A 12,972-nucleotide genomic window follows, 5' to 3' on the forward strand; every position below is an offset into this window, starting at 1 on the left:
CCAAATGAAGGACGGGGGAGAGCTTTGTATGCATCTCTGTGTGTGGAGTAAAGGTGGTCTAGGATTTTTCTCCCCCCCTGGTTGCACATTTGACATGCTGGTAAAAATTTGGTAAAGCTGATTTAAGTTTGCCTGCATTAAAGTCCCGGCCACTAGGAGCGCCACTTCTGGGTGAGCATTTTCTTCTTTGCTTATGCCTTATAGAGTTGTTTGAGAGCGGTCTTTGTGCCAGCTTTGCTTTGTGGTGGTAAATAGACGGCTACGAATAATACAGATGAGAACTCTCTTGGTAGATAGTGTGGTCAACAACTTATCATAAGGTACTCTACCTCAGGCGAGCAATACCATGAGACTTCTTTAATATTATATATGTTTAATATTAATATGTTTACATTGCTAAAGCAAGTGAAATAGATCATAAACAAAAGTGAAATAAACAATAAAAAATGAACGGTAAACATTACACTCAGCTTGTTTGTTATTCACTGGTTGCCCTTTTTTTGCGGCAACAGGTCAAACATTTTGCTGTTGTGATTGCACACTGGTATTTCACCCAATAGATATGGGAGTTTATCAAAATATGATTTGTTTTCTAATTCTTTGTGGGTCTGTAATCTGAGGGAAATATGTGTCTATAATATGGTCATACATTTGGCAGGAGGTTGGATCTCAGAGATCATCTTGTTCTACTGTAAGAATTGTCCCAGAGCTGCTTCTTTTCCCCTGTGGAACAGACCATTATTTTCCTTTGTTGATTTCTGCTGGTCAAGCAAAGTGGATTACTCTCTCTCTCTCTCTCGCGCTCTCTCTCTCTTGCTCTCTCTCTCGCACGCGCGCGCTTATCTTCCTTAAAGAATGTTCTTCCAGACACACGGCACACACCTTCCTCTCCTCTTTGGAAGCTGTGTGCTTTCTCCTGTTGTAATCCAATTATAGACACTAATTTAGGAGACCTACATTTCACTTTTCTGACAGGCTAGAGTCAGATTCAGAAGCCAGAGATTCTCTCTGATCTCTGTGGACTTCTGCTAAGGAAATCAAAGACCTTGTCACTTCGTGTGCTGCGAAAGGGCGTTGAGATCGCTCCCATGGTGTTTAACTTTATTCGAGTTCAGTTTTATACAGCATGCATGCATGCCCTTTAACAATGAACAATCTCTAGTCTACAGATAAAGATATAAAGAGATTGATCCACTTTTCCTCAGTTGTGTACTTGAACACAAGAATCCTAAAGCTACCCGAGATGGAACCCTTTGTAGAAACCTGTGGTTTACAGGTCAAACAAGGGCAAGTGAGCCATAAAGCAAAATTGGGATACTTAACGTTAAGAAAAAATCCCTAACTGAACATTTTAAGCACAGTGCAGTTATCACCAAACTACCACTAGCAGGTCCCAGTCATCATCATCAAGGGAAAACAAGGCAACAGTAAACAGTCTCCCATGAATGATGCAGCGCCCCCTCTTGGGCCAATTGAGATATCGCGTGTGACTAACACATTTCAGTTATTGTGTGTTACCACAGATTATCCATTATAGTGGCTGCTCTAACAATGAAAAAAATTAAGTAAAAAATAGATGGCAGTTAGCCTGGGTAACAGTCTTTTCATTCTCTCTCAAACTCATTCCACGGAGGGCCAATTGTCTGCGGGTTTTCGCTCCACCCTTGTACTTGATTGATTAATTAAGATCACTAATTAGTAAGGAACTCCCAACACCTGGTTGTCTAGGACTTAATTGAAAGAAGAACAAAAAAAACCTGCAGACACTAGGCCCTCCATGGAATGAGTTTGACACCCCTGTTCTAGATCATTCTAGCCATTCTATCCAATGAGAGGTCAGATACGCATGTGAACAACAGGCACAACTCCAATATAGTGTTTTTTCTCAAACTATCATACTTATCAGTACACTCGTAACAACCTAAGCACCACTAAACATCTATTCCATCAAATAAGCCATTACATTTTTGTGGGGGATGACATGGTTACTGTTGCTTTGTTTAACCTAGATGGATTATACATAAAAAGAGCTTACGTAAACCCTTGATACCGACATTATGTAGCTACAGTATATGCTTGTCGGGACTGAAATGAAAGCTGTCGGTTCATTTAGATTCAGAAGACAGGTGCTTTTGACGGAGATCGACACTGACTGATTGCCTGACTGACTGGAGAAATGCTTACAATATTGATTTTCCACTACAGTTGTTGAGTTAAAGGGGACATCTGGGATTCTAACAACAACAACAACGTTGCCACCTTGCCACTTTTTTGTTAAACAGCTGAGGGGATGGGGCTGGAATTAAACTCATGAGGCATTTATCAATTATTTTCGTCAATAATCAATTTATAATTAATTTAAAAGTCCAAAATGGATGTACCAATCCCAGATTGCCTCTTTAAGAGTGGTTTTTAACTAGCAGATTCAGCCTCAGATTATATAAATCCAGTCTTTGTATTGTCAAGTATAGAATTTACAATCAATATAGATTACAGTATTATGCATATCTAGAATGAAGCCTATCTAGTTGATGTATTTATCAGCAGTGTTCTCCTAGGGCTAGCAGCACAGGGACGTGGCTCTGAGCCGCTTGTCCAGATGGATGGTTAAAGCAGAAGATGGGCTGGTAACAAGCTGGTCTGGTCTACCATGCAGAGAGAGGAATCAATCCCCATTTCTGACTCACAGTCGTCCATTAAATTAATGAGAACAAACTACTAAAATTGTCAATTTCCATACAGTCCATCACAAAAAAATATGAGTGATCAACTAATAGCCAGCCATTATAGCATATTGGCTTGCCTTTCTGCATGTCAAAACACATATTTTGTATGTGATGATAGAAGTGTTTCTTTCCAAGCTTCGGACGAGGCAATAACAAGAGATTAACTCCTGTAGACAATCCTAAACATAGCTGGGGTGCAATTACAGGGTGTCACAATCAATTATACAAATGGCCAGTCAGTCAGAGAGGTAGTACCCACCTCACTGTTCTCTATCTGTCACAGAGTAAAGAGACAGAGATCATTTTTTTATTTAACCTTTATTTAGCAAGGCAAGTCAGTTAAGAACTCATTCGTATTTACAATGACAGCCTACACCAGCCAAACCCAGGCCAATTGTGCGCCACGCTATGGGACTCCCAATCACAGCCAGTTGTGATACAGCCTGGCATTGAACCAGGGTATCCATAGTGACACCTCTAGCACTGAAATGCAGTGCCTTAGACCACTGTGCCACTCGGGAGATAAGGTAGTCAAGCCACCTCAAAAAGTACAAGAAAGAGGATTTCAACACCCATCTCAGATTGTTCTGAAATCATTTCTGTAGTTAGAAACAGATAAGATTAGCATTCCTGCAACATTATTTTTTTGAAATATAATTTGATCTGAGAAATTAAGCTAACTGATTGCTATTAAGCTATTTTAATTTATAGGATTCATATAATCTTCAATAAATATAGTACCTAACATCCGATTTGGACTACAATTCTTCCTAACAATGAGTTAGGCCTGAGGAATTCAGCAAAAGGATCAATAGCCACCCCACGCCAATCTCACCCCACCAACCAGAATACAGTATCAGTTCTCTATGTCTGACAAGTAGTATGGAGCTGCTGCTTGGAGTATTGCTTCTTCATCATTTGTAATGTATTCCCTGTGAATCTGGGGATGGTTTTTTAAATAAGTCCCTTGCATTATTTACCATAAATGAGTGTGAAAGTACAACGTTTTGCCCACTAGGCGCCGCTGTTCGTGCTACTGCCAACGCACCCTTTTATCCATGTTGCTGGTGTCTTGTGTTTATTATACTGAACACAAATATAAACACAATGTGTAAAGTGTAGGTCTCATGTTTCATGAGCTGAAATAAAAGATCCCAGAAATTTTCCATATGCACATAAAGCTTATTTCTCTCAAATTTTGTGCACAAATTTGTTTACATCGCTGTTATTGAGCATTTCTCCTTTGCCAAGATAATCCATCCACCTGACAGGTGTGGTATATCAAGAAGCTGATTAAACAGCATGATCATTTCACCTTGTGCTGGGGACAATAAAAGGCCACTCTAAAATATGCAGTTATGTCACACAACACAATGCTACGTATGTCTCAAGTTTTGAGGGAGTGTGCAATTGGCATGCTGAATGCAGGAATGTCCACCAGAGCTGTTGCCGGAGAATTACATTAAATGTTCATTTGTCTCCTATAAGCCACCTCCAAAAATGTTTCAAAGAATTTGGCAGTATGTCCAACTGGCCTTACAACCGTAGACCACGTGTAACCACGTCAGCCCCTCCACATCCGTCTTCTTCACCCGCGGGATCTTCTGAGACCAGCGACCCAGAAAGCTGATGAAACTGTGGGTTTGCAAAACAAAAGAATTTCTACACAAACTGTCAGAAACCATCTCAGGGAAGCGTGCTCGTTGTTCTCACTAGAGTCTGCAGTTCGGTGTCGTAATTGACTTCAGTGGGCAAATGCTCACCGTCGATGGCCACTGACATGCTGGAGAAGTGTGCTCTTCGTGGATTAATCCCGGTTTCGACTGTACCAGGCAGATGGCAGATAGTGTGTATGGCATCATGTGGGCGAGCGGTTTGCTGATGTCAACATTGTGAACAGAGTGCCCCATGGTGGCAGTGGGGTTATGGTATGGGCAGGCATAAGCTACCGACAATGAACACAATTGAATTTTAGCGATTTCAATTGGAATGCACAAAGATACCATGATTAGAACCTAAGGCCCATTGCCATGCCATTCATCCGCCGCCATCACCTCATGTTTCAGCATGATAATGCACGGCCCATGTTGCAAAGATCTGTACAGAATTCAGTCAGAAATGGCTGTAATTATGTTGCAGCTTCAGCAACACGGACAGTGCGATATACCCTGCTGATGTTCTGTGGTGGTCGCTGCAGCAGGGAGGAAGGAGAGAGAGAGAGACAACGGTTGCTAGTCATACAGTCACTCGCTGTCTTTTTTTAACACAGCGCAGCAAATCTGAGCCCGGCCCGGCACAATCAAATCAATTGCGGTCGGACTCCCTCTAGTCATTTGTGTGTCTTAATTATTTAATCAAACCTTTCGCTTTAAGCATCAGACAAGCTCAGTGCATATAGTTGACTTGATTAAAACACATAGGATGTGTCTATACAGTATATGAAGGAATTCACATTTAAACATTTCGACCAAATCGATTGGTCGAAGAATAGACGACTCTTGGTCGACTACTCTAGATCGAAGTGTACGGCAGCAGGTTCCAGTTCCCGCCAATATTCAGCAACTTTGCACAGCCATTGAAGAGGAGTGGGACAACATTCCACAGGCCACAATCAACAGCCTGATCAACTCTATGTGAAGGAGATGTGTCGCGCTGCGTGAAGCAAATGGTGGCCACACCAGATACTGACTGGTTTTCTGATCCACGCCTCTACCTTTTTTTAAAGGTATCTATGACCAAGATTAAGGCCTAATTGACTGATTTGTACTGTAACTCAGTAAAATCGTTGAAATTGTTGCATGTTCAGTTTATACTTATATATTTTTCTTGACAACTTCGGGTAGAAAACCAATATCTTTTGCTCATGTTGAAAATAAATGATATGGTCATCCTCACAATTCAAGCCAATCCTCCATGAACGCAATTCAGTTTGTCCTCCTTTTAGGCATATTCTTTCAGAGAACTGATACTGAATATTGGGTGTTGGGGTGGGATTGGTGTGGGGTGGGATTGGTGTGGGGTGGGATTGGTGTGGGGTGGGTGGCCCTTGACCATGTTATTGGATTCTTCATGTCTTACTCAATGGTAGGAAGAAGTTTGGTCCAAATCGAATTTTGGGTACAATATTTGTTGAATATTATGTGTATCTTAGAAATTAAAAGGGCCAATTTGGGTGCACGCAATTAGCTTAATTTCTCAGATATCAAATTACATTTCAAAAAATTATGTTTCAGTAATGCTAATTATGTTTCGAACTACAGAAACGATTTTATGGCTTGCTGAAATGACTCGGCATAGAGAAAGCCCAAGACAGAGAGAGAGTGAGAGTGTGAGTGTGTGAGTGTGTGAGTGTGTGAGTGTGTGAGTGAGTGAGTGAGTGAGTGAGTGAGTGAGTGAGTGAGTGAGTGAGTGAGTGAGTGAGTGAGTGAGTGAGTGAGTGAGTGAGTGAGTGAGTGAGTGAGTGAGTGAGTGAGTGAGTGAGTGAGTGAGTGAGTGAGTGAGAAAACACTGAGGCATGCTGAGAAGTCAACTGAACTGACCTATTCTGCTCACTGGTTTCAACTCGCCTGGCAATAAAATGTCATAGTTAAAGAGAGACACTGACTGTACTTTTCCCCCTTAAATTCTGTCAGTAGTTCAGGCCCTGCATATCCCAATAGCACCATTCTGTATTCCCATAGTGTATTCCCATACTGTATTCCCATACTGTATTCCCAGGCATCTGGTCAAAAGCAGTGCACTAAATAGGTTGCTAATTGTATCTTTATATAACTAGGCAAATCAGTTAAGATCAAATTCTTATTTACAATGACAGGCTACCCCGGCCAAACCCTCCCCTAACCCAGACAACACTGGGCCAATTGTGCACCACCCAGGATTGAACCAGGGCCTGTAGTGACACCTCTAGCACTGCGTTGCAGTGCCTTAGACCATTGCGCCGCGCAGGAGTATAAAATTGTGACGCACCTAATGACTTAGCTCTCACTGTTAAATGTTCCCATTCATTGTAAATGTTGTGTCCCATTCATTTTCACTCTTATGTCTTCCCAGTCGTTCTCACTGTTTTATGTCTCATTTGTTCTGTTGTTGAATCTGAAGACAGGAGTCACATAATAATGTACTCTAACATTATGGCCAAGCAGGGCAGCCTTCATCTGTACACACAGCATTAATTCATGTGATTATGGCGATGTTGATCAAATCATTTCGAAATTAGCGATGGGCTGAACATAATATGTTTAATATCCTGTTTTATTGCTGCTGGAGACTACCAGGTTGACTATGGTCATAATGGGTTTGCTACGAAATGAAAGACTCTCTCCATCGCACCCGCTCTGAACCGTCCCTCCGCTTTCTGTATATTAATGTGATATCATCAGTTAGGATGATATCTACCTTATTTCTGGATATATATTTTCTCATATCTGTCTTGTTTTCCCATTTTTCTCATAATGTCCATCTGGTTATTATACAGTAGAAACACTAAATGTGAGTCCCAAATGGCACCCTATTCCCTACAAAGTGCACTATTTTGCACTAAAATGCACTAGGGTGCCATTTGGGACGAAGCCACTGTGAGTGTCACAACGTCTACAGAAGGTGGCGCCTCTCCCCGTTCGGGCGGCGCTCGGCGGTCGTCGTCGCCGGCCTACTAGCTGCCACCGATCTCCTTTTCATTTTCATTTGGTGATGTCTGGTTTATGTTAGCACCTGTTTTGTGTTAGTTCATTAGTGGGAGTATTTAGTCTGTCTGTTTTGGTTTGTGATTGTGCGGGATTATTTGTGTCATTTTATTGTGGGTTGGGGATTTGAGTTTTCCTCTGCCGTTCGGTGTTTAGGCATACAGGGTTTGCTGGGCTGCGTCCCGACTCGGTTTAGGGTTCTTGCCTGTGGCTGGATTTTGTTACCCTGCCTTATATTTACGGCACTTTAAGACTGTGTTCATTAAACGTGTTTTTCCACGTACCTGAGTCTCCTGCGCCTGACTTCACCCCTCCTGCATGACAGAGACATGTTGTCTGGAGTGATATCCATATGACATGTATTTTCTCATCTGTACTGTGTTTGGCGCAAAAGGTTGTTGTATTGACACTTTGTGGAGGATGTGATACGCCAACATGTTCCTTTTTATAGTTTCAGACATTCAGACACGGTCACATACTCTCACTCAGGTTCCTAATATTGGAGTGGTGGGGGTGGGAAGGGGGTCTGGCTGTGGTACAACTGTGTTATGTTGGTCACACACACACACACACACACACACACACACACACACACACACACACACACACACACACACAGAGTCCTCCAGGAGGTCCTCCTACATTTCCTGTAGTGACTCGTGCACCACATCCTTCAGTTCCATCTGTCCCCAACCCTGTCCCCAACCCTGTCCCCGTCCCCAACCCTGTCCCCGTCCCCAGCCCCGTCCCCAACCCCGTCCCCCAGCCCCGTCCCCAACCCCGTCCCCAACCCCAGCCCCGTCCCCGTCCCCAGCCCCGTCCCTAACCCCGTCTCAACCCCGTCCCCAACCCCGTCTCAGCCCCGTTCCCCAACCCGTCCCCAACCCCATCCCCAGCCCCGTCTCCAGCCCCGTCCCCTGCCCCGTTCCCAGCCCCGTCCCCAGCCCCGTCCCCAGCCCCGTCCCCAACCCCGTCCCCAGCCCCGTCCCCAGCCCCGTCCCCAGCCCCGTCCCAACCCTTCCCGTCCCCAGCCCCGTCCCCAGCCACGTCCCCAGCCCCGTCCCCAGCCCCGTCCCCAGCCCCGTCCCCAACCCCGTCCCCAGCCCCGTCCCCAGCCCCGTCCCCAACCCCGTCTCCAGCCCCGTCTCCAGCCCCGTCTCCAGCCCCGTCCCCAACCCCTTCCCCAACCCCGTCTCCAGCCCCGTCTCCAGCCCCGTCTCCAACCCCGTCTCCACACTACCAGTACCAATCCACATGAATCATCTTAGGGTAGAAAAGAGAACTCATTAGCTGTGTAGTCTAGTTACAGTAGTGACACATGGCTCTGTGGAAGGCAAGCAACACTCATTTCCGTCTTTGTTCGTCAATAGGAACTTTGGACCATTGAGGTTTCATAACTCCCTGTGGTGCCAGTTCCACAGTAGCTTGGCCCTCCCCATGAGGCATCCCTCTCACACAGTGCAGAGTAGGGCCGTTTTAAGGGCTTAACACAGTCATGGTGCCTGGTCAATCAATTCATAACTTCCCTCTACTCTGTGTGAAGTGAGAGGAACGTGTTGTATATTTGCATAACGCTTCTCACATTCACTCTAGGTTGAAATGAAGTTCTCTCTCCCTCTCTTTGGAACTTTATGGAGTGTTGAGAGGCTGGTCTGTGCTGGACTGTTCTGAACAGCTGTAGTGTTCTGTAGAGGCTGGTCTGTGCTGGACTGTTCTGAACAGCTGTAGTGTTCTGTAGAGACTGGTCTGTGCTGTACTGTTCTGAACAGCTGTAGTGTTCTGTAGAGGCTGGTCTGTGCTGTACTGTTCTGAACAGCTGTAGTGTTCTGTAGAGGCTGGTCTGTGCTGTACTGTTCTGAACAGCTGTAGTGTTCTGTAGAGGCTGGTCTGTGCTGGACTGTTCTGAACAGCTGTAGTGTTCTGTAGAGGCTGGTCTGTGCTGTACTGTTCTGAACAGCTATAGTGTTCTGTAGAGGATGGTCTGTGCTGTACTGTTCTGAACAGCTGTAGTGTTCTGTAGAGGCTGGTCTGTGCTGGACTGTTCTGAACAGCTGTAGTGTTCTGTAGAGGCTGGTCTGTGCTGGACTGTTCTGAACAGCTGTAGTGTTCTGTAGAGACTGGTCTGTGCTGTACTGTTCTGAATAGCTGTAGTGTTCTGTAGAGGCTGGTCTGTGCTGGACTGTTCTGAACAGCTGTAGTGTTCTGTAGAGGCTGGTCTGTGCTGTACTGTTCTGAACAGCTGTAGTGTTCTGTAGAGGCTGGTCTGTGCTGTACTGTTCTGAACAGCTATAGTGTTCTGTAGAGGCTGGTCTGTGCTGTACTGTTCTGAACGGCTATAGTGTTCTGTAGAGGCTGGTCTGTGCTGTACTGTTCTGAACAGCTGTAGTGTTCTGTAGAGGCTGGTCTGTGCTGTACTGTTCTGAACAGCTGTAGTGTTCTGTAGAGGCTGGTCTGTGCTGTACTGTTCTGAACAGCTGTAGTGTTCTGTAGAGGCTGGTCTGTGCTGGACTGTTCTGAACAGCTGTAGTGTTCTGTAGAGGCTGGTCTGTGCTAGACTGTTCTGAACAGCTATAGTGTTCTGTAGAGGCTGGTCTGTGCTGTACTGTTCTGAACAGCTGTAGTGTTCTGTAGAGGCTGGTCTGTGCTGGACTGTTCTGAACAGCTGTAGTGTTCTGTAGAGACTGGTCTGTGCTGTACTGTTCTGAACAGCTGTAGTGTTCTGTAGAGGCTGGTCTGTGCTGTACTGTTCTGAACAGCTGTAGTGTTCTGTAGAGGCTGGTCTGTGCTGTACTGTTCTGAACAGCTGTAGTGTTCTGTAGAGGCTGGTCTGTGCTGGACTGTTCTGAACAGCTGTAGTGTTCTGTAGAGGCTGGTCTGTGCTGTACTGTTCTGAACAGCTATAGTGTTCTGTAGAGGCTGGTCTGTGCTGTACTGTTCTGAACAGCTGTAGTGTTCTGTAGAGGCTGGTCTGTGCTGGACTGTTCTGAACAGCTGTAGTGTTCTGTAGAGGCTGGTCTGTGCTGTACTGTTCTGAACAGCTGTAGTGTTCTGTAGAGGCTGGTCTGTGCTGTACTGTTCTGAACAGCTGTAGTGTTCTGTAGAGGCTGGTCTGTGCTGGACTGTTCTGAACAGCTGTAGTGTTCTGTAGAGGCTGGTCTGTGCTGTACTGTTCTGAACAGCTGTAGTGTTCTGTAGAGGCTGGTCTGTGCTGGACTGTTCTGAACAGCTGTAGTGTTCTGTAGAGGCTGGTCTGTGCTGTACTGTTCTGAACAGCTGTAGTGTTCTGTAGAGGCTGGTCTGTGCTGGACTGTTCTGAACAGCTGTAGTGTTCTGTAGAGGCTGGTCTGTGCTGTACTGTTCTGAACAGCTGTAGTGTTCTGTAGAGGCTGGTCTGTGCTGTACTGTTCTGAACAGCTGTAGTGTTCTGTAGAGGCTGGTCTGTGCTGTACTGTTCTGAACGGCTGTAGTGTTCTGTAGAGGCTGGTCTGTGCTGTACTGTTCTGAACAGCTGTAGTGTTCTGTAGAGGCTGGTCTGTGCTGTACTGTTCTGAACAGCTGTAGTGTTCTGTAGAGGCTGGTCTGTGCTGTACTGTTCTGAACAGCTGTAGTGTTCTGTAGAGGCTGGTCTGTGCTGGACTGTTCTGAACAGCTGTAGTGTTCTGTAGAGGCTGGTCTGTGCTGGACTGTTCTGAACAGCTGTAGTGTTCTGTAGAGGCTGGTCTGTGCTGTACTGTTCTGAACAGCTGTAGTGTTCTGTAGAGGCTGGTCTGTGCTGGACTGTTCTGAACAGCTGTAGTGTTCTGTAGAGACTGGTCTGTGCTGTACTGTTCTGAACAGCTGTAGTGTTCTGTAGAGGCTGGTCTGTGCTGTACTGTTCTGAACAGCTGTAGTGTTCTGTAGAGGCTGGTCTGTGCTGTACTGTTCTGAACAGCTGTAGTGTTCTGTAGAGGCTGGTCTGTGCTGGACTGTTCTGAACAGCTGTAGTGTTCTGTAGAGACTGGTCTGTGCTGTACTGTTCTGAACAGCTATAGTGTTCTGTAGAGGATGGTCTGTGCTGTACTGTTCTGAACAGCTGTAGTGTTCTGTAGAGGCTGGTCTGTGCTGGACTGTTCTGAACAGCTGTAGTGTTCTGTAGAGGCTGGTCTGTGCTGGACTGTTCTGAACAGCTGTAGTGTTCTGTAGAGACTGGTCTGTGCTGTACTGTTCTGAATAGCTGTAGTGTTCTGTAGAGGCTGGTCTGTGCTGGACTGTTCTGAACAGCTGTAGTGTTCTGTAGAGGCTGGTCTGTGCTGTACTGTTCTGAACAGCTGTAGTGTTCTGTAGAGGCTGGTCTGTGCTGTACTGTTCTGAACAGCTATAGTGTTCTGTAGAGGCTGGTCTGTGCTGTACTGTTCTGAACGGCTATAGTGTTCTGTAGAGACTGGTCTGTGCTGTACTGTTCTGAACGGCTGTAGTGTTCTGTAGAGGCTGGTCTGTGCTGTACTGTTCTGAACAGCTGTAGTGTTCTGTAGAGGCTGGTCTGTGCTGTACTGTTCTGAACAGCTGTAGTGTTCTGTAGAGGCTGGTCTGTGCTGGACTGTTCTGAACAGCTGTAGTGTTCTGTAGAGGCTGGTCTGTGCTAGACTGTTCTGAACAGCTATAGTGTTCTGTAGAGGCTGGTCTGTGCTGTACTGTTCTGAACAGCTGTAGTGTTCTGTAGAGGCTGGTCTGTGCTGGACTGTTCTGAACAGCTGTAGTGTTCTGTAGAGGCTGGTCTGTGCTGGACTGTTCTGAACAGCTGTAGTGTTCTGTAGAGACTGGTCTGTGCTGTACTGTTCTGAACAGCTGTAGTGTTCTGTAGAGGCTGGTCTGTGCTGTACTGTTCTGAACAGCTATAGTGTTCTGTAGAGACTGGTCTGTGCTGTTCTATTCTGAGCAGTTGTAAGCTCGTACGTGGAGGGGAGGGGGAAAAGCTCAGTGATATGGGCTCTTCACTTAAAAATAAAAAAAACAGTTAACTCTCAAAAGCAGCAACTAAGGATGACAGTGTTGTTTTCATGACTCCATAACACCTTCAAAAGTGCTAGACAGATTGAATATTCATTACAAAATAACCTAAATTAATTTTTCAACAAGCTGTTGTTATGAAGAACTTCTTATGACAAACCTTAGAAGAAACACTGTTCATTCAATGAAAAGTTGATGGATGATCAAATTGAAAATCATCAAACCAGTAATGTCATTTGATGGTATTCATTTTCAAAGAAGAACAATAGAAAGATAATAATAATTATAAAGTAAGAATAAGAATCTAGTCTGACTTAAAAAAATATATATATATACATTTAACTAGGCAAGTCAGTTAAGAACAAATTCTTATTTACAATGACAGCCTACCAGGGAACAGTGGGTTAACTGCCTTGCTCAGGGGCAGAAGGACAGATGTTTACCTTGTCAGCCCAGGGATTCAATCCAGCAACCTTCTGGTTACTAGCCCAACACTCTAACCACTAGGCTACCTGCCGACTTGCTCGCAGATGTTCTACCATGAATGAATGAATAATTATTACAGTATTACTGATCTT

The 12,972-nt window shown here is 45.0% G+C and overlaps 1 protein-coding gene across 1 annotated transcript in view; it reads left to right on the top strand.

Moving 5' to 3' along the window:
- Positions 1-12,972, top strand: part of LOC106571257 (probable E3 ubiquitin-protein ligase RNF144A-A) — a 50,968-nt gene that overhangs the window by 15,816 nt on the left and 22,180 nt on the right. The window lies entirely within an intron of this gene.

The sequence above is a fragment of the Salmo salar genome, chromosome ssa15 (genome assembly GCF_905237065.1).
Source record: "Salmo salar chromosome ssa15, Ssal_v3.1, whole genome shotgun sequence".
Taxonomy (NCBI): domain Eukaryota; kingdom Metazoa; phylum Chordata; class Actinopteri; order Salmoniformes; family Salmonidae; genus Salmo; species Salmo salar.